The sequence below is a fragment of the Procambarus clarkii genome, chromosome 58, assembly GCF_040958095.1.
Source record: "Procambarus clarkii isolate CNS0578487 chromosome 58, FALCON_Pclarkii_2.0, whole genome shotgun sequence".
Taxonomy (NCBI): domain Eukaryota; kingdom Metazoa; phylum Arthropoda; class Malacostraca; order Decapoda; family Cambaridae; genus Procambarus; species Procambarus clarkii.
In genome coordinates this window covers 1,226,459-1,244,679 of record NC_091207.1, presented here as the reverse complement: position 1 = coordinate 1,244,679, position 18,221 = coordinate 1,226,459, and positions in this window count along the sequence as shown.

Below are 18,221 nucleotides of genomic sequence, written 5' to 3'. Positions count from 1 at the left end.
GCCTTTGCATCACTCTCTTACGCCTCTGCATCCCACTCTTGAGCCTCTGCGTCACTCTCAAGAGCAACTGCATCCCACTCTTGAGCCTCTGCGTCACTCTCAAGAGCCATTGCATCCCTCTCTTGTGCTTCTACTTCCCTCACTTGAGCCTCTTCATCCCTCTCTTGAGCCTCTGCATCCCTCTCTTGAGCCTCTTCTTCCCTCTCTTAAGCCTCTACATCACTCTCTTAAGCCCCTGCATCACTCTCGTAAGCATCTGAATCACTCTGTTGAGCCACTGCATCACTCTCTTGAGCCTCTCCATCCCTCTTTTGAGCCTCTGCATCCCTCTCTTAAGCCTCTGCATGATTCTCTTCAGCTTCTGCATCCCTCTCTTAAGCCTCGGCATCAATCTCTTCATCCTTTGCATTCCTCTCTTAAGCCTCTGCATCACTCTCTTAATCCTCTGCATCCCTCTCTTAAGATTCTGCATCACTCTCTTCAGCCTCTGCATCCCTCTCTTAAGCCCCAGAATCACTCTCCTGAGCCTTTGTAGCACTCTCTTGAGCCTCTGCATCCCTCTCTTTTGCCTCTGCAACACTCTCCTAAGCCTCTGCATCACTCTCTTAAGCCTCTGCATCACTCTCTTGAGCCTTTTGCATCCCTCTGTTAAGCCTCTGCAAAACTCTCTTCAGCCTTTGTATTACTCTCTTGAGCTATTGCATCACTCTCTTGAGCCTCTGCGTCACTCTCAAGAGCCTCTGCATCCCTCTCTTGTGCCTCTGCATCCCTCTCTTGTGCCTCTGCATCCCTCACTTAAGCCTCTATATCCCTCCCTTTAGCCCCTGCATCCCTCTCCTGAGCCTCTGCATCCCTCTCTTGAGGCCCTGCATCCCTCTCTTGAGCCTCTGCATCCCTCACTTGAGCCTCTGCATCCGTCTCCTAAGCCTCTGCATCCCTCGCTTGAGCCTCTGCATCCCTCTCCTAAGCCTCTGCATCACTCTCCTAAGCCTCTGCATCACTCTCGTAAGCCTCTGAATCACTCTCTTGAGCCTCTGCATCCCTCTCTTGAACTGCTGCATCCTTCTCATGAGCCTCAGCATCCCTCTCTTGAGCCTTTACATCACTCTCTTAAGCTTCTGCATCCCTCTCCTGAGCCTTTGCATCACTTCCAAGAGCCTCTGCATCAATCTCTTGTGCCACTGCATGCCTCACTTGAGCCTCTGCATCCCTCTCTTGAGCCTCTGCATCCCTCTCTTGGTCCTCTGCATCCCTCTCTTGAGCTTCTGCATCCCTCTCTTAAGCCTCTGTATCATTCTCTTAAGCCTCTGCATCACTCTATTAAGCCTCTGAATCACTCTCTTGAGGCCTCTACATAACTCTCTCGAGCCTCTGCTTTACTCTCTTGAGCCTCTGCATCACTCTCTTAAACCTGTGCATCCCTCTCTTGGTCCTCTGCATCACTCTCTTGAGCCTCTGCTTCATTCTCTTGAGCCTCTGCATCCCTCTCTTGATCATTTGCATCACTCTCCTAAGCCTCTGCATCCCTCTCTTGAGCCTCTGCGTCCCTCTCTTCAGCCTCTGTACCACTCTCTTAAGCCTCTGCATCACTCTCGTAAGCCTCTACATCACTCTCTTAAGCCTCTGCATCACTCTTTTAAGCCTTTGCATCACTCTCGTAAGCCTCTGAATCACTCTCTTGAGCCTCTGCATCTCTCTCTTGAGCCTCTGAATCACTCTCTTGAGTCTCTACATCTCTCTCTTAAGCCTCTGCATCACTCTCGTAAGCCTCTGAATCACTCTCATGAGCCTCTACATCCCTCTCTTGAGCCTCTGCATCCCTCTCTTAAGCCTCTGCATCCCTCTCTTAAGCCTCTGCATCACTCTCTTGAGCCTCTGCATCACTCTCTTAATCCTCTGCGTCCCTCTCTTGATCATCTGAATCAATCTCGTAAGCCTCTGTATCACTCTCTTGAGCCTCTGCATCACTGTCTTGAGCCTCTGCATCACTCTTTTAAGCCTCGGCATCCCTCTCTTAAGCCTCTTCTTCCCTCTCTTAAGCCTCTGCATCACTCTCTCAAGCCCCTGCATCACTCTCGTAAGCATCTGAATCACTCTGTTGAGCCTCTGCATCACTCTCTTGAGCCTCTCCATCCCTCTTTTGAGCCTCTGCATCCCTCTCTTAAGGCTCTGCATGATTTTCTTCAGCTTCTGCATCGCTCTCTTAAGCCTCTGCATCATTCTCTTCATCCTCTGCATTCCTCTCTTAAGCCTCTGCATCACTCTCTTAATCCTCTGCATCCCTCTCTTAAGCCTCTGCATCACTGTCTTCAGCCTCTGCATCCCTCTCTTAAGCCCCTGAATCACTCTCCTGAGCCTTTGCAGCACTCTCTTCAGCCTCTACATCCCTCTCTTTTGCCTCTGCAACACTCTCTTAAGCCTCTGCATCACTCTCTTAAGCCTCTGCATCACTCTCTTGAGCCTCTGCATCCCTCTGTTAAGCCTCTGCAAAACTCTCTTCAGCCTTTGCATTACTCTCTTGAGCTATTGCATCACTCTCTTGTGCCTCTGCATCCCTCTCTTAATCCTCTGCATCCCTCTCTTGAGCCTCTGCGTCACTCTCAAGAACCTCTGCATCCCTCTCTTGTGCCTCTGCGTCCCTCACTTGAGCCTCTGTATCCCTCCCTTTAGCCCCTGCATCCCTCTCCTGAGCCTCTGCATCCCTCTCTTGAGGCCCTGCATCCCTCTCTTGAGCCTCTACATCCCTCGCTTGAGCCTCTGCATCCCTCTCCTAAGCCTCTGCATCCCTCGCTTGAGCCTCTGCATCCCTCTCCTAAGCCTCTGCGTCACTCTCCTAAGCCTCTACATCACTCTCGTAAGCCTCTGAATCACTCTCTTAAGCCTCTGCTCCCCTCTCTTGATCCTCTGCATCACTCTCTTGAGCCTCTGCATCACTCTCTTGATCCTCTGCATCACTCTCTTGAGCCTCTGCATCATTCTCTTGAGCCTCTGCACCCCTCTCTTAAGCCTCTACATCATTCTCTTGAGCCTCTGCATCCCTCTCATGAGCCTCTGCATCTCTATCTTGAACTCCTGCATCCCTAGCATGAGCCTTTGCATCCCGCTCTTGAACCTTTGCATCACTCGCTTAAGCCTCTGCATCCCTCTCTTGAGCCTCTGCATCACTCTCAAGAGCCTCTGCATCCCTCTCTTGTGCCTCTGCATCCCTCACGTGAGCCTCTGCATCCCTCTCTTGAGCCCCTGCATCCCTCTCTTGAGCCTTTGCATCCCTCTCTTGAGCCTCTGCATCCCTCTCATGAGCCTCTGCATCCCTCACTTGAGCCTTTGCATCACTCTCTTACGCCTCTGCATCCCACTCTTGAGCCTCTGCTTCACTCTCAAGAGCCACTGCATCCCTCTCTTGTGCCTCTGCTTCCCTCACTTGAGCCTCTTCATCCCTCTCTTGATCCTCTGCATCCCTCTCTTGAGCCTCTTCTTCCCTCTCTTAAGCCTCTGCATCACTCTCTTGAGCCCCTGCATCACTCTCGTAAGCATCTGAATCACTCTGTTGAGCCACTGCATCACTCTCTTGAGCCTCTCCATCCCTCCTTTGAGCCTCTGCATCCCTCTCTTAATCCTCTGCATCACTCTCTTAATCCTCTGCATCCCTCTCTAAAGCCTCTGCTTCATTCTCTTCATCCTCTGCATCCCTCTCTTAAGCCCCAGAATCACTCTCCTGAGCCTTTGTAGCACTCTTTTGAGCCTCTGCATCCCTCTCTTTTGCCTCTGCAACACTCTCTTAAGCCTCTGCATCACTCTCTTAAGCCTCTGCATCCCTCTCTTAAGCCTCTGCATGATTCTCTTCAGCTTCTGCACCCTCTTAAGCCTCTGCATTACTCTCTTGAGCCTCTGCATCCCTCTCCTAAGCCTCTGCCTCACTCTCTTAAGCCTCACTCTCTTAAGCACCCTCTTAAGCCTCTGCATTACTCTCTTGAGCCTCTGCATCCCTCTCCTAAGCCTCTGCCTCACTCTCTTAAGCCTCTGCATCACTCTCTTGAGCCTCTGCATCACTCTCTTCAGCCTCTTCATCCCTCTCTTGAGCCTCTGCAACACTCTCTCAGCCTCTGCATCACTCTCTTGATTTTCTGCATCTCTCGCGTAACCCTCTGCATCACTCTCTTGATCATCTGCATCACTCTCTTGAGCCTCTGCATCCCTCTCCTAAGCCTCTGTAACACTCTCTTCAGCCTCCGCATCACTCTCTTAAGCCTCTGCATCTCTCTCTTGATCATCCGCATCACTCTTGTAAGCCTCTGCATCACACTCTTGAGCCTCTGCATAACTCTCTTGAGCCTCTGCATCACTCTCTTGAGCCTCTGCATCCCTCTCTTGAGCCTCTGCAACACTCTTTTCAGCCTCTGCATCACTCACTTAAGCCTCTGAAGCCCTCTCTAGAGCCTTTTGCATCACTCTCTTCAGCCTCTGCATCACTCTCCTAAGCCTCTGCTCCCCTCTCTTGATCCTCTGCATCACTCTCTTGAGCCTCTGCATCACTCTCTTGATCCTCTGCATCACTCTCTTGAGCCTCTGCATCCCTCTCTTGAACTCTTGCATCCCTCTAATGAGCCTCGGCATCCCTCTCTTGAGCCTTTGCATCACTTTCTTAAGCCTCTGCATCCCTCTCTTGTGCCTCTGCATCCCTCACTTGAGCCTCTGCATCCCTCCCTTGAGCCCCTGCATCCTTCTCTTGAGCCTCTGCATGCCTCTCTTGAGCCCCTGCATCTCTCTCTTGAGACTCTGCATCCCTCGCTTGAGCCTCTGCATCCCTCTCGTAAGCCTCTGCATCATTCTCTTAAGCCTCTGCATCACTCTCGTAAGCCTCTGAATCACTCTCTTGAGCCTCTGCATCCCTCTCGTGAAATCCTGCATCCCTCTCAAGAGCTTCTGCATCCCTCTCTTGAGCTTTTGCATCACTCTCTTAAGCCTCTGCATCCCTCTCTTGAGCCTTTGCATCACTTCCAAGAGCCTCTGCATCCCTCTCTTGAGCCACTGCATCCCTCACGTGAACCTCTGCATCCCTATTTTGAGCCTCTGCATCCCTCTCTTGGGCCTCTGCATCCCTCTCTTGAGCCTCTGCATCACTCTCTTAAGACTCTGAATCACTCTCATGAGCCTCTGCAACACTTTCTTCAGCCTCTGCAACACTCTCTTAAGCCTCTGAATCCCTCTCTTGAGGCCTCTGCATAACTCTCTCGAGCCTCTGCATCACTTTCTTGATCCTCTGCATCACTCTTGTAAGCTTCTGCATCACTCTCTTGAGTCTCTGCATCACTCTCTAGAGCCTCTGCTTCCCTCTCTTGATCCTCTGCATCACTCTCTTGAGCCTATGCATCACTCTCTTAAGCCTCTGCATCACTCTCGTAAGCCTCTGAATCACTCTCTTGAGCCTCTGCATCACTCTCTTGAGCCTCTGCATCACTCTCTAGAGCCTCTGCATCACTCTCTTCAGCCTCTGCATCACCCTCGTGAACCTCTTTTTCCCTCTCTTGATCCTCTGCATCACTCTCTTGAGCCTCTGCATCACTCTCTTAAGCTTCTGCATCACTCTCGTAAGCCTCTGAATCACTCTCTTGAGCCTCTGCATCACTCTCTTGAGCCCCTGTATCCTTCTCTTGAGCCTCTGCATCACTTTCTTAAGCCTCTGCATCACTCTCTTAAGCCTTTGCATCACTCTCGTAAGCCTCTGAATCACTGTATTGAGCCTCTGCATCCCTCTCTTAAGCCTATGAATCACTCCCAAGAGCCTCTGCATCCCTTTCTTGTGCCTCTTCATCCCTCACTTTAGCCTCTGCATCCCTCTCTTGAGCCTCTGCATCACTCTCTTGAACTCTTGCATCCCTCTCATGAGCCTCTGCATCACTCACTTGAGCCTTTGCATCACTCTCTTAAGCCTTTGCATCCCAGTCCTGAGCCTTTGCGTCACTCTCAAGAGCCTATGCATCCCTCTCTTCCTGCCTCTGCTTCCCTCACTTGAGCCTCTGCATCCCTCTCTTGAGCCGCTGCAACCCTCTTTTGAGTCTCTGCATCACTCTCCTAAGCCTCTGCATCACTTTCGTAAGCATCTGAATCATTCTGTAGAGCCTCTGCATCACTCTCTTGAGCCTCTCCATCACTCTCTTGAGCCTCTGCATCCCTCTCTTAAGCCTCTGCATCACTCTCTTGATCCTCTGCATCCCTCTCTTAAGCCTGTGCATCACTCTCTTGAGCCTTTGCATCACTCTCTTATGCCTCTGCAACAATCTCTTCCGCCTCTGCATCACTCGCTTAAGCCTCTGCATCCCTCTCTTGTGCCTCTACATCACTCTCTTCAGCCTCTTCATCCCTCTCTTGACCCTCTGCAACACTCTCTTAAGCCTCTGAATCCCTCTCTTGAGGCCTCTGCATAACTCTCTCGAGCCTCTGCATCACTTTCTACATCCTCTGCATCACTCTCGTAAGCTTCTGCATCACTCTCTTGATCCTCTGCACAACTCTCTTGAGCCTCTGCATCACTCTCTTGAGTCTCTGCATCACTCTCTAGAGCCTCTGCATCACTCTCTTCAGCCTCTGCATCACTCTCTTAAGCCTCTGCTTCCCTCTCTTGATCCTCTGCATCACTCTCTTGAGCCTATGCATCACTCGCTTAAGCCTCTGCATCACTCTCGTAAGCCTCTGAATCGCTCTCTTGAGCCTCTGCATCACTCTCTTGAACCTCTGCATCACTCTCTAGAGCCTCTGCATCACTCTCTTCAGCCTCTGCATCACCCTCTTTAGCCTCTTTTTTCCTCTCTTGATCCTCTGCATCACTCTCTTGAGCCTCTGCATCACTCTCTTAAGCTTCTGCATCACTCTCGTAAGCCTCTGAATCACTCTCTTGAGCCTCTGCATCACTCTCTTGAGCCCCTGCATCCTTCTCTTGAGCCTCTGCATCACTTTCTTAAGCCTCTGCATCACTCTCGTAAGCCTCTGAATCACTCTATTGAGCCTCTGCATCCTCTCTTAAGCCTATGAATCACTCCCAAGAGCCTCTGGATCCCATTCCTGTGCCTCTTCATCCCTCACTTTAGCCTCTGCATCCCTCTCTTGAGCCTCTGCATCACTCTCTTGAACTCTTGCATCCCTCTCAAGAGCCTCTGCATCCCTCTCTTGTACCTCTGCTTCCCTCACTTGAGCCTCTGCATCCCTCTCTTGAGCCTCTGCATCCCTCTCTTGAGCCTCTGCATCACTCTCTTAAGCCTCTGTATCACTTTCGTAAGCATCTGAATCATTCTGTTGAGCCTCTGCATCACTCTCTTGAGCCTCTCCATCTCTCTCTTGAGCCTTTGCATCCCTCACTGAAGCCTCTGCATCACTCTCTTGATCCTCTGCATCCCTCTCTTAAGCCTGTGCATCACTTTCTTGAGCCTTTGCATCACTCTCTTGAGCCTCTGCATCCCTCTCTTATGCCTTTGCAACAATCTCTTCCGCCTCTTCATCACTCGCTTAAGCCTCTGCATCCCTCTCTTGAGCCTCTGCATCTCTCTCTTAAGCCTCTGCAACACTCTCTTCAGCCTCTGCATCACTTTCTTGAGTCTTTGCATCACTCGCTTGAGCCTCTGCATTCCTCTCTTAAGCCTCTGCAACACTCTCTTCAGCCTCTGCATCACTCTCTTAAGCCTCTGCATCCCTCTCTTGAGCCTCTGCGTCACTCTCAAGAGCCTCTGCATCCCTCTCTTGTGAATCTGCATCCCTCACTTGAGCCTCTGCATCCCTCTCTTGAGCCGCTGCATCCCTCTCTTAAGCCTCTGCATCAATCTCTTAAGCCTCTGCATCACTTTCGTAAGCTTCTGAATCACTCTCTTGAGCCTTTGCATCCCTCTCTTGAACTCCTGCATCCCTCTCATGAGCCTCTGCATCCATCTCTTGAGCCTTTCCATCACTCTCTTAAGCCTCTGCATCCCTCTCTTGAGCCACTGCATCGCTCACTTGAGCCTCTGCATCCCTCTCTTGAGCCTCTGCATCCCTCTCTTGGGCCTCTGCATCCCTCTCTTGAGCGTCTGTATCCCTTCTTAAGCCTCTGCATCACTCTCTTAAGCCTCTGCATCACTCTCATAAGCCTCTGAATCACTCTCTTGAGCCTCTGCATCACTCTCGTGAGCCTCTCAATCACTCTCTTGAGCCTCTGCATCCCTCTCCTAAGCCTCTGTAACACTCTCTTGAGCCTCTGCATCACTCTCTTAAGCCTCTGCATCCCTCCCTTGATCATCCACATCACTCTCGTAAGCCTCTGCATCACTCTCTTGAGCCTCTGCATAACTCTCATGAGCCTCTGCATCACTGTAGGGAGCCTCTAGGGAGCCGGTCGGCCGAGCGGACAGCACACTGGACTTGTGATCTTGTGGTCCTGGGTTCGATCCCAGGCGCCGGCGAGAAACAATGGGCAGAGTTTCTTTCACCCTATGCCCATGTTACCTAGCAGTAAATAGGTACCTGGGTGTTAGTCAGCTGTCACGGGCTGCTTCCTGGGGGTGGAGGCCTGGTCGAGGACCGGGCCGCGGGGACACTAAAAAAAAAAAAGCCCCGAAATCATCTCAAGATAACCTCAAGATAACCACTCTCTTGAGCCTCTGCATCCATCTCTTGAGCCTCTGCAACACTCTCTTCAGCCTCTGCATCACTCTCTTAAGCCTCTGAATCCCTCTCTAGAGCCTCTTGCATCACTCTCTTCAGCCTCTGCATCACTCTCTTAAGCCTCTGCTCCCCTCTCTTGATCCTCTGCATCACTCTCTTGAGCCTCTGCATCACTCTCTTGATCCTCTGCATCACTCTCTTGAGCCTCTGCATCCCTCTCTTGAACTCTTGCATCCCTCTAATGAGCCTCTGCATCCCTCTCTTGAGCCTTTGCATCACTCTCTTAAGCCTCTGCATCCCTCTCATGAGCCTCTGCATCACTCTCAAGAGCCTCTGCATCCCTCTCTTGTGCCTCTGCATCTCTCAATTGAGGCTCTGCATTCCTCTCTTGAGCCTCTGCATCCCTCTCTTGGGCCTCTGCATCCTTTTCTTGAGCCTCTGCATTCCTCTTTTAAGACTTTGCATCACTCTCCTAAGCCTGTGCATCACACTCTTAAGCCTCAGAATCACTCTCTTGAGCCTCTGCATCACTCTCTTGAGCCCCTGCATCCCTCTCACAAGCCTCAGAATCACTCATTTGAGCCTTTGCATCCCTCTCCTAAGCCTCTGCCTCACTCTCTTAAGCCTCTGAATTACTCTCTTGAGCCTCTGCATCCCTCTCTTGAGCCTCTACATCGCTCTCTTCAGCATCTTCATCCCTCTCTTGACCCTCTGCAACACTCTCTTCAGCCTCTGCATCACTCTCTTAAGCCTCTGAATCCCTCTCTTGAGGCCTCTGCATAACTCTCTTGATCCTCTGCATCACTCTCTTGAGCCTCTGCACCACTCTCTTGAGTCTCTGCATCACTCTCTAGAGCCTCTGCATCACTCTCTTTAGCCTCTGCATCACTCTCTTAAGCCTCTGCTTCCCTCTCTTGATCCTCTGCATCACTCTCTAAGCCTCTGCATCACTCTCGTAAGCCTCTGAATCACTCTCTTGAGCCTCTGCATCACTCTCTTGAGCCTCTGCATCACTCTCTAGAGCCTCTGCTTCACTCTCTTCAGCCTCTGCATCACCCTCTTAAGCCTCTTCTTCCCTCTCTTGATCCTCTGCATCACTCTCTTGAGCCTCTGCATCACTCTCTTAAGCCTCTGCATCACTCGCGTAAGCCTCTGAATCACTCTCTTGAGCCTCTGCATCACTTTCTTGAGCCCCTGCATCCTTCTCTTGAGCCTCTGCATCACTTTCTTAAGCCTCTGCATCCCTCTTTTAATCCTATGCATCACTCCCAAGAGCCTCTGCATCCCTCTCTTGTGTCTCTTCTTCCCTCAGTTTAGCCTCTGCATCCTTCTCTTGAGCCTCTGCATCACCCTCTTGAACTCTTGCATCCCTCTCATGAGCCTCTGCATCCCTCACTTAAGCCTTTGCATCACTCTCTTAAACCTCTGCATCCCAGTCCTGAGCCTTTGCGTCACTCTCAAGAGCCTCGGCATCCCTCTCTTGTGCCTCTGCTTCCCTCACTTGAGCCTCTGCATCCCTCTCTTGAGCCTCTGCATCCCTCTCTTGAGCCTCTGCATCACTCTCTTAAGCCTCTGCATCACTTTCGTAAGCATCTGAATCATTTTGTTGACCATCTGGATCACTCTCTTGAGCCTCTCCATCACTCTCTTGAGCCTATGCATCCCTCTCTTAAGCCTCTGCATTGCTCTCTTGATCCTCTGCATCCCTCTCTTAAGCCTTTGCATCACTCTATTGAGCCTTTGCATCACTCTCTTGAGCCTCTGCATCCCTCTCTTATGCCTCTGCAACAATCTCTTCAGCCTCTGCATGACTCGCTTAAGCCTCTGCATCCCTCTCTTGAGCCTCTGCATCTTTCTCTTAAGCCTCTGAAACACTCTCTTCAGCCTCTGCATCACTTTCTTGAGTCTTTGCATCACTTGCTTGAGCCTCTGCATCCCTCTCTTAAGCCTCTGCAACACTCTCTTCAGCCTCTGCATCACTCTCTTTAGCCTCTGCATCCTCTCTTGAGCCTCTGCATCCCTCACTTGAGCCTCTGCATCCCTCTCTTGAGCCTCTGCATCTTTCTCTTAAGCCTCTGCAACACTCTCTTCAGCCTCTGCATCACTCTCTTAAGCTCTGCATCCCTCTCTTGAGCCTCTGCGTCACTCTCAAGAGCCTCTGCATCCCTCTCTTGAGCCTTTGCTTCACTTCCAAGAGCCTCTGCATCCCTCTCTTGCTCCTCTGCATCACTCTCTTGAGCCTCCGCATCACTCTCTAGAGCCTCTGCATCACTATCTTTAGCCTCTGCATCACTCTCTTGAGCCTCTGCATCACTCTTTTGAGCCTCTGCATCATTCTCTTAGCCTCTGCATCACTCTCATAAGCCTCTACATCATTCTCTTGAGCCCCCTGCATCACTCTCTTGAGCCTCTGCATCAATCTCTTGAGCCTCTGCATCCCTCTCTTAAGCCTCTGCAACACTCTCTTCAGCCTCTGCATCACTCTCTTAAGCCTCTGCATCCCTCTCTTGATCATCTGCATCAATCTCATAAGCCTCTGCATCACTCTCTTGAGCTTCTGCATCACTCACTTGAGCCTCTGCATCCCTCTTTTAAGCCTCTGCATCACTCTCTTAAGCCTCTGCATCACTCTGTTAAGCCTCTGAATCACTCTCTTCAGCCTCTGCATAACTCTCTTGTGCCCCTGCATCCCTCTCTGAAGCCTCTGCATCACTCTCTTGAGCCTCTGCATCCCTCTCTTGAGCCTCTGCATCACTCTCTTCAGCCTCTCCATCCCTCTCTTGAGCCATTGCAACACTCTCTTCAGCCTCTGCATCACTCTCTTAAGCCTCTGAATCCCTCTCTTGAGGCCTCTGCATAACTCTCTCGAGCCTCTGCATCAATCTCTTGATTCTCTGCATCACTCTCCTAAGCCTCTTAATCACTTTCTCGAGCCTCTGCATCACTCTCTTGATCCTTTGCATCACTCTCTTGAGCCTCTGCATCATTCTCTTGATCCTCTGCATCAATCTCTTGAGCCTCTGCATCTCTCTCTTGAACTCCTGCATCCCTCGCATGAGCCTTTGCATCCCTCTCTTGAGCCTTTGCATCACTCGCTTAAGCCTGTGCATCTCTCTCTTGAACTCCTGCATCTCTCTCAAGAGCCTCTGCATCCCTCTCTTGTGCCTCTGCATCCCTTACTCTAGCCTCTGCATCCCTCTCTTGAGCCTTTACATCTCTCTCAAGAGCCTCTGCATCCCTCTCTTGTGCCTCTGCATCCCTTACTTGGGCCTCTGCATCCCTCTCTTGTGCCTCTGCATCCCTTACTTGAGCCTCTGCATCCCTCTCTTGAGCCCCTGCATCCCTCTCTTGAGCCTATGCATCCCTCTCTTGCGCCTCTGCATCACTCTCGTAAGCCTTTGAATTACTCTCTTTAGCCTCTGCATCCCTCTCTTGAGCCTCTGCATCACTCTCTTCAGCCTCTGCATCACTCTCTTCAGCCTCTGCATCCCTCTCTTGAGCCTCTGCATCACTCTCTTGAGCCTCTGCATCACTCTCTTGAGCCTCTACATCCCTATCTTGAGCCTCTGCATCCCTCTCTTAAGCTTCTGCATCACTCTCTTGAGCCCCTGCATCCCTCTCTTGAGCCTCTGCATCCCTCTCTTGAGCCTCTGCATTCTTCTCTGAAGCCTCTGCATCACTCTCTTCAGCCTCTGCATCCCTCTCTTGAGCCTCTACATCATTCTCTTGAGCCTCTGCATCACTCTCTTCAGCCTCTGCATCCCTCTCTTAAGCCTCAGCATCACTCTCTTCAGCCTCTGCAAACCTCTATTAAGCCTCTACATCACTCTCTTGAGTTTCTGCATCCCTCTCTTAAGCCTCTGCATCACTCTCTTGAGCCTCTGCATCACTCTCTTGAGCCTCTGCATCACTCTCTTGAGCCTCTCCATCACTCTCTTGAGCCTCTGCATCACTCTCTTAATCCTCTGCATCCCTCTCTTTCTCCTCTACGTCACTCTCTTGAGCCTCTGCATCATTCTCTTGAGCCCCTGCTTCACTCTCTTGAGCCTCTGCATCACTCTCTTAAGCCTCTGCATCTATCTCTTCAGACTCTACATAACTCACTTGATCCACTGCATCACTCTCTTGAGCGTCTGCATCCCTCTCTTAAGCCCTTCATCATTCTCTTTAGCCTCTGCATCCTCTCTTGAGCCTTTGCATCACTCTCTTAAGCATCGGCATCCCTCTCCTGAGCCTCTGCATCACTCTCTTAAGCCTCTGCATCCCTCTCTTGAGCCTCTGCATCACTCTCAAGTGCCTCTGCATTCCTTACTTTAGCCTCTGCATCCCTCTCATGAGCCTCTGCATCCCTCTCTTAAGCCTATGCATCCCTCTCTTCAGCCTCTGCATCCCTCTCTTGAGCCGCTGCATCCCTCTCTTGAGGCTATTCATCCCTCTCTTGAGCATCTGAATCTCTCTCTTGAGCCTCTCCATCACACTCTTGAGCCCTGCATCCCTCTCTTGAGCCTCTGCGTCTCTCCTAAGCCTCTGCATCTCTTTCTTCATCCTCTGCATCACTCTCTTGAGCCTCTGCATCCCTCTCTGGAGCCTCTGCTTCCCTCTCGTGAGCCTCTGCATCATTTGCTTAAGCCTATGCATCACCGTCTTAAGCCTCTGCATCCCTCTCTTGAGCCTTTGCTTCACTTCCAAGAGCCTCTGCATCCCTCTCTTGATCCTCTGCATCACTCTCTTGAGCCTCTGCATCACTCTCTAGAGCCTCTGCATCACTATCGTTAGCCTCTGCATCACTCTCTTGAGCCTCTGCATCACTCTTTTGAGCCTCTGCATCATTCTCTTAAGCCTCTTGATCACTCTCATAAGCCTCTACATCATTCTCTTGAGCCCCTGCATCACTCTCTTGAGCCTCTGCATCAATCTCTTGAGCCTCTGCATCCCTCTCTTAAGCCTCTGCAACACTCTCTTCAGCCTCTGCATCAATCTCTTAAGCCTCTGCATCCCTCTCTTGATCATCTGCATCAATCTCATAAGCCTCTGCATCACTCTCTTGAGCCTCTGCATAACTCTCTTGAGCCTCTGCATCACTCACTTGAGCCTCTGCATCACTTTCTTAAGCCTCTGCATCCCTCTCCTGAGCCTCTGCATCCCTCTCTTGAACTCCTGCATCCTCTCTTGAGCCTCTGCCTTTCTCTCTTGAGCCACTGCATCACTCTCATGAGCCTCTGCATCCCTCTCTGAATCCTCAGCATCCCTCTCTTGAGCATTTTGCAGCACTCTCTTGAGCCTCTGCATTATTCTCTTGAACCTCTGCATCACTCTCTTGAGCCTCTGCATCACTCTCCTGAGCCTCTGCGTCCCTCTCTGGATCCTCAGCATCCCTCTCTTGAGCATTTTGGAGCACTCTCTTTAGCCTCTGCATCATTCTCTTGAGCCTCTGTATCCCTCTCCTAAGCCTCTGCATCACTCTCTTGAGCCTCTGCATCCCCCTATTTAGCCTCTGCATCACTCTCTTGAGTTTCTGCATCCCTCTATTAAGCCCCTGCATCACTCTCTTGAACCTCTGCGTCACTCTCAAGAGCCTCTGCATCCCTCTCTTGTGCCTTATCTTCCCTCACTTGAGCCTCTGCATCCCTCTTTTGAGCCTCTGCAACACTCTCTTCAGCCTTTGCATCACTCTCTTAAGCCTCTGCATCCCTCTCTTGAACCTCTGCATCACTCTCTTGACCCTCTGCATCCCTCTCTTCAGCCTCTACATCTCTCTCTTGAGCCTCTTCATCCCTTTCTTATGCCTCTACAAACACTCTTAAGCTCTGCATATCTCTCTTCAGACCTCTGTAATCCCTCTCTTGAGCCTCTGCACCCCTTTTCTTATGCCTCTGCAACACTCTTAAACCTATACATCCCTCTCTTAAGCCTCTACATCCCTCTCTTGAGCCTCTGCATCCCTTTCTTATGCCTTCTTCAAGCCTCTGCATCCCTCTCTTTAGCCTCTGCGACACTCTCTGAGCCTCTACATCCCTCTCATGAGCCTCTGCATCCCTCTCTTAAGCCTCTGCATCCCTCTCTTGAGTCTCTGCATCCCTCTCTAAAGCCTCTGCAACACTCTCTTCAGCCTCTGCATCACTCCTCTAGAGCCTTTTGCATCACTCTCTTGAGCCTGTGCATCCCTCTCTTAAGCCTCTGCAACACTCTTTTCAGCCTCTGGCATCAATTTCTTAAGCCTCTGCATCCCTTTCTTGAGCCTTTGCATCACTCTCTTGAACTCCTGCATCCCTCTCATGAGCCTCTGCATCCCTCTCTTGTGCCTCTGCTTCCCTCACTTGAACCTCTGCATCACTCTCTAGAACCTTTACATCCCTCTCTTGAGCCTCTGCATCCCTCTCTTGTGCCTCTGCTTCCCTCACTTGAGCCTCTGCATCACTCTCTTGAACCTTTACATCCCTCTCTTGAACCTCTGCATCCCTCTCTTATGCCTCTGCAACAATCTCTTCAGCCTCTGCATGACTCGCTTAAGCCTCTGCATCCCTCTCTTGAGCCTCTGCATCTTTCTCTTAAGCCTCTGCAACACTCTCTTCAGCCTCTGTATCACTTTCTTGAGTCTTTGCATCACTCGCTTGAGCCTCTGCATCCCTCTCTTAAGCCTCTGCAACACTCTCTTCAGCCTCTGCATCACTCTCTTTAGCCTCTGCATCCTCTCTTGAGCCTCTGCATCCCTTACTTGAGCCTCTGCATCCCTCTCTTGAGCCTCTGCATCTTTCTCTTAAGCCTCTGCAACACTCTCTTCAGCCTCTGCATCACTCTCTTAAGCCTCTGCATCCCTCTCTTGAGCCTCTGCGTCACTCTCAAGAGCCTCTGCATCCCTCTCTTGAGCCTTTGCTTCACTTCCAAGAGCCTCTGCATCCCTCTCTTGATCCTCTGCATCACTCTCTTGAGCCTCTGCATCACTCTCTAGAGCCTCACGCAGACTCAAGACACACGCGGAATCAAGACACACACGGACTCAAGACACACATGGACTCAAGACACAAACGGATTCAAGACACACGCGGACTCAAGACACACACGGAATCAAGACACACACGGACACTGACACGATCCCAAGGTGGAGATAAGGGAGGCAATTTGAGGGGACACAAATGGCATCCTGGACTCAATACCCAGGGATAATGACATAGACACGGACACGGACACGGATACGGACACTCATAGACTCTAACGGACACGGACACACGGAATCAATACACGGACTCAAGACACACACGGACTCAAGACACACACAGAATCAAGACACACATGGACACTGACACGATCCCAAGGTGGAGATAAGGGAGGCAATTTGAGGGGACACAAATGGCATCCTGGACTCAAAACCCCAGGGATAATGGCACGGACACGGACACTAACCTAACCTAAGACTCTGACGGACACGGGAACATACGGAATCAAGACACACGCGGAAACAAGACACACTCAGGAGACACACACGAAATCAAGACACATAAGGAATCAAGGCACAGACCGAATCAAGAAACACAAGGAATCAAGAAACACAAGGAATCAAGACACACACGGAATCAAGAAACACAAGGAATCAAGAAACACAAGGAATCAAGAAACACAAGGAATCAAGACAAACACGAAACCAAGAAACACAAGGAATCAAGAAACACAAGGAATCAAGAAACACAAGGAATCAAGACAAACACGAAACCAAGAAACACAAGGAATCAAGAAACACAAGGAATCAAGACACGCACGGAATCAAGACAGACACGGAATCAAGACACGCACGGAATCAAGACACACACGGAATCAAGAAACACAAGGAATCAAGAAACACAAGGAATCAAGAAACACACGGAATCAAGAAACACAAGGAATCAAGAAACACAAGGAATCAAGACACAAACGGAATGAAGACACACACGGAATCAAGACACAAACGGAATCAAGACACACACGGAATCAAGAAACACAAGGAATCAAGAAACACACGGAATCAAGAAACACAAGGAATCAAGACACAAACGGAATCAAGACACAGACGAATCAAGAAACACAAGGAATCAAGGCACAGACGGAATCAAGACACACACGGAATCAAGACACGCACGGAATCAAGAACACAAGGAATCAAGAAACACACGGAATCAAGAAACACAAGGAATCAAGAAACACAAGGAATCAAGAAACACAAGGAATCAAGACAAACACGGAATCAAGAAACACAAGGAATCAAGAAACACAAGGAATCAAGACACACACGGAATCAAGACACACACGGAATCAAGACACACAAGGAATCAAGAAACAAAAGGAATCAAGAAACACACGGAATCAAGACATACACGGAATTAGGAAACACAAGGAATCAAGAGAAACGGAATCAAGACACACACGGAATCAAGAAACACAAGGAATGCACAGACGGAATCAAGACACACACGGAATCAAGACACACACGGAATCAAGAAACACAAGGAAACAAGGCACAGACGGAATCAAGACACACACGGAATCAAGACATACACGGAATCAAGGCACACTCGGAATCAAGAAACACAAGGAATCAAGGCACAGACGGAATCAAGACACACAAGGAATCAAGGCACACACGGAATCAAGAAACACAAGGAATCAAGGCACAGACGGAATCAAGACACACACGGAATCAAGACACACACGGAATCAACAAACACAAGGAATCAAGACACAAACGGAATCAAGACACACACGGAATCAAGAAACACATGAATCAAGGCACAGACGGAATCAAGACACATACGGAATCAAGACACACACGGAATCAAGACACGCACGGAATCAAGAAACACACGGAATAAAGACACGCACGGAATCAAGAAACACAAGGAATCAAGACACACACGGAATCAACACGCACGGAATCAAGAAACACACGGAATAAAGACACGCACGGAATCAAGAAACACAAGGAATCAAGGCACAGACGGAATCAAGACACACAAGGAATCAAGACACACACGGAATCAAGACACGCACGGAATCAAGAAACACAAGGAATCAAGACACACACGGAATCAAGAAACACAAGGAATCAAGACACACACGGAATCAAGAACACAAGGAATCAAAACTCAACTCAAGACACATACACGGACAGAGATAAAAAATTTAAACATCTAAGGAATGTGGCGTTTTTTTGTTTTTTTTTATCAAAAAAACTGTTTTAAATTTGTCAACGTGAGAACTGCCAGAAGGTCAATCATCGGCTGTCCAGAGAATCTATCGAACCTGATGCTGCTACAGGAGAGGACAATATGTGCCCTGTAATTGCAACCGTTTCGACAGGCTCGAACGCAGGTCTATCCGGATTAAGAATATGTTCTATCCAACTTGGATAGAACATGTTCAAAGTAGCAAAGTAACTTGTGTAAAGAAGAATGAACCTTTTTTTTCAACCTATGCGAGACAAATAATTGAATATGCAGCCCCAGCCTTTTTTCCAACAGAGCTGAGAGTTATGAGTTACATAACTTCTGGAAAACTACTTGAGCAATTGATTGATGGTTGAGAGGTGGGACCAAAGATCTGAATATCAAACCTAGCAAACACAA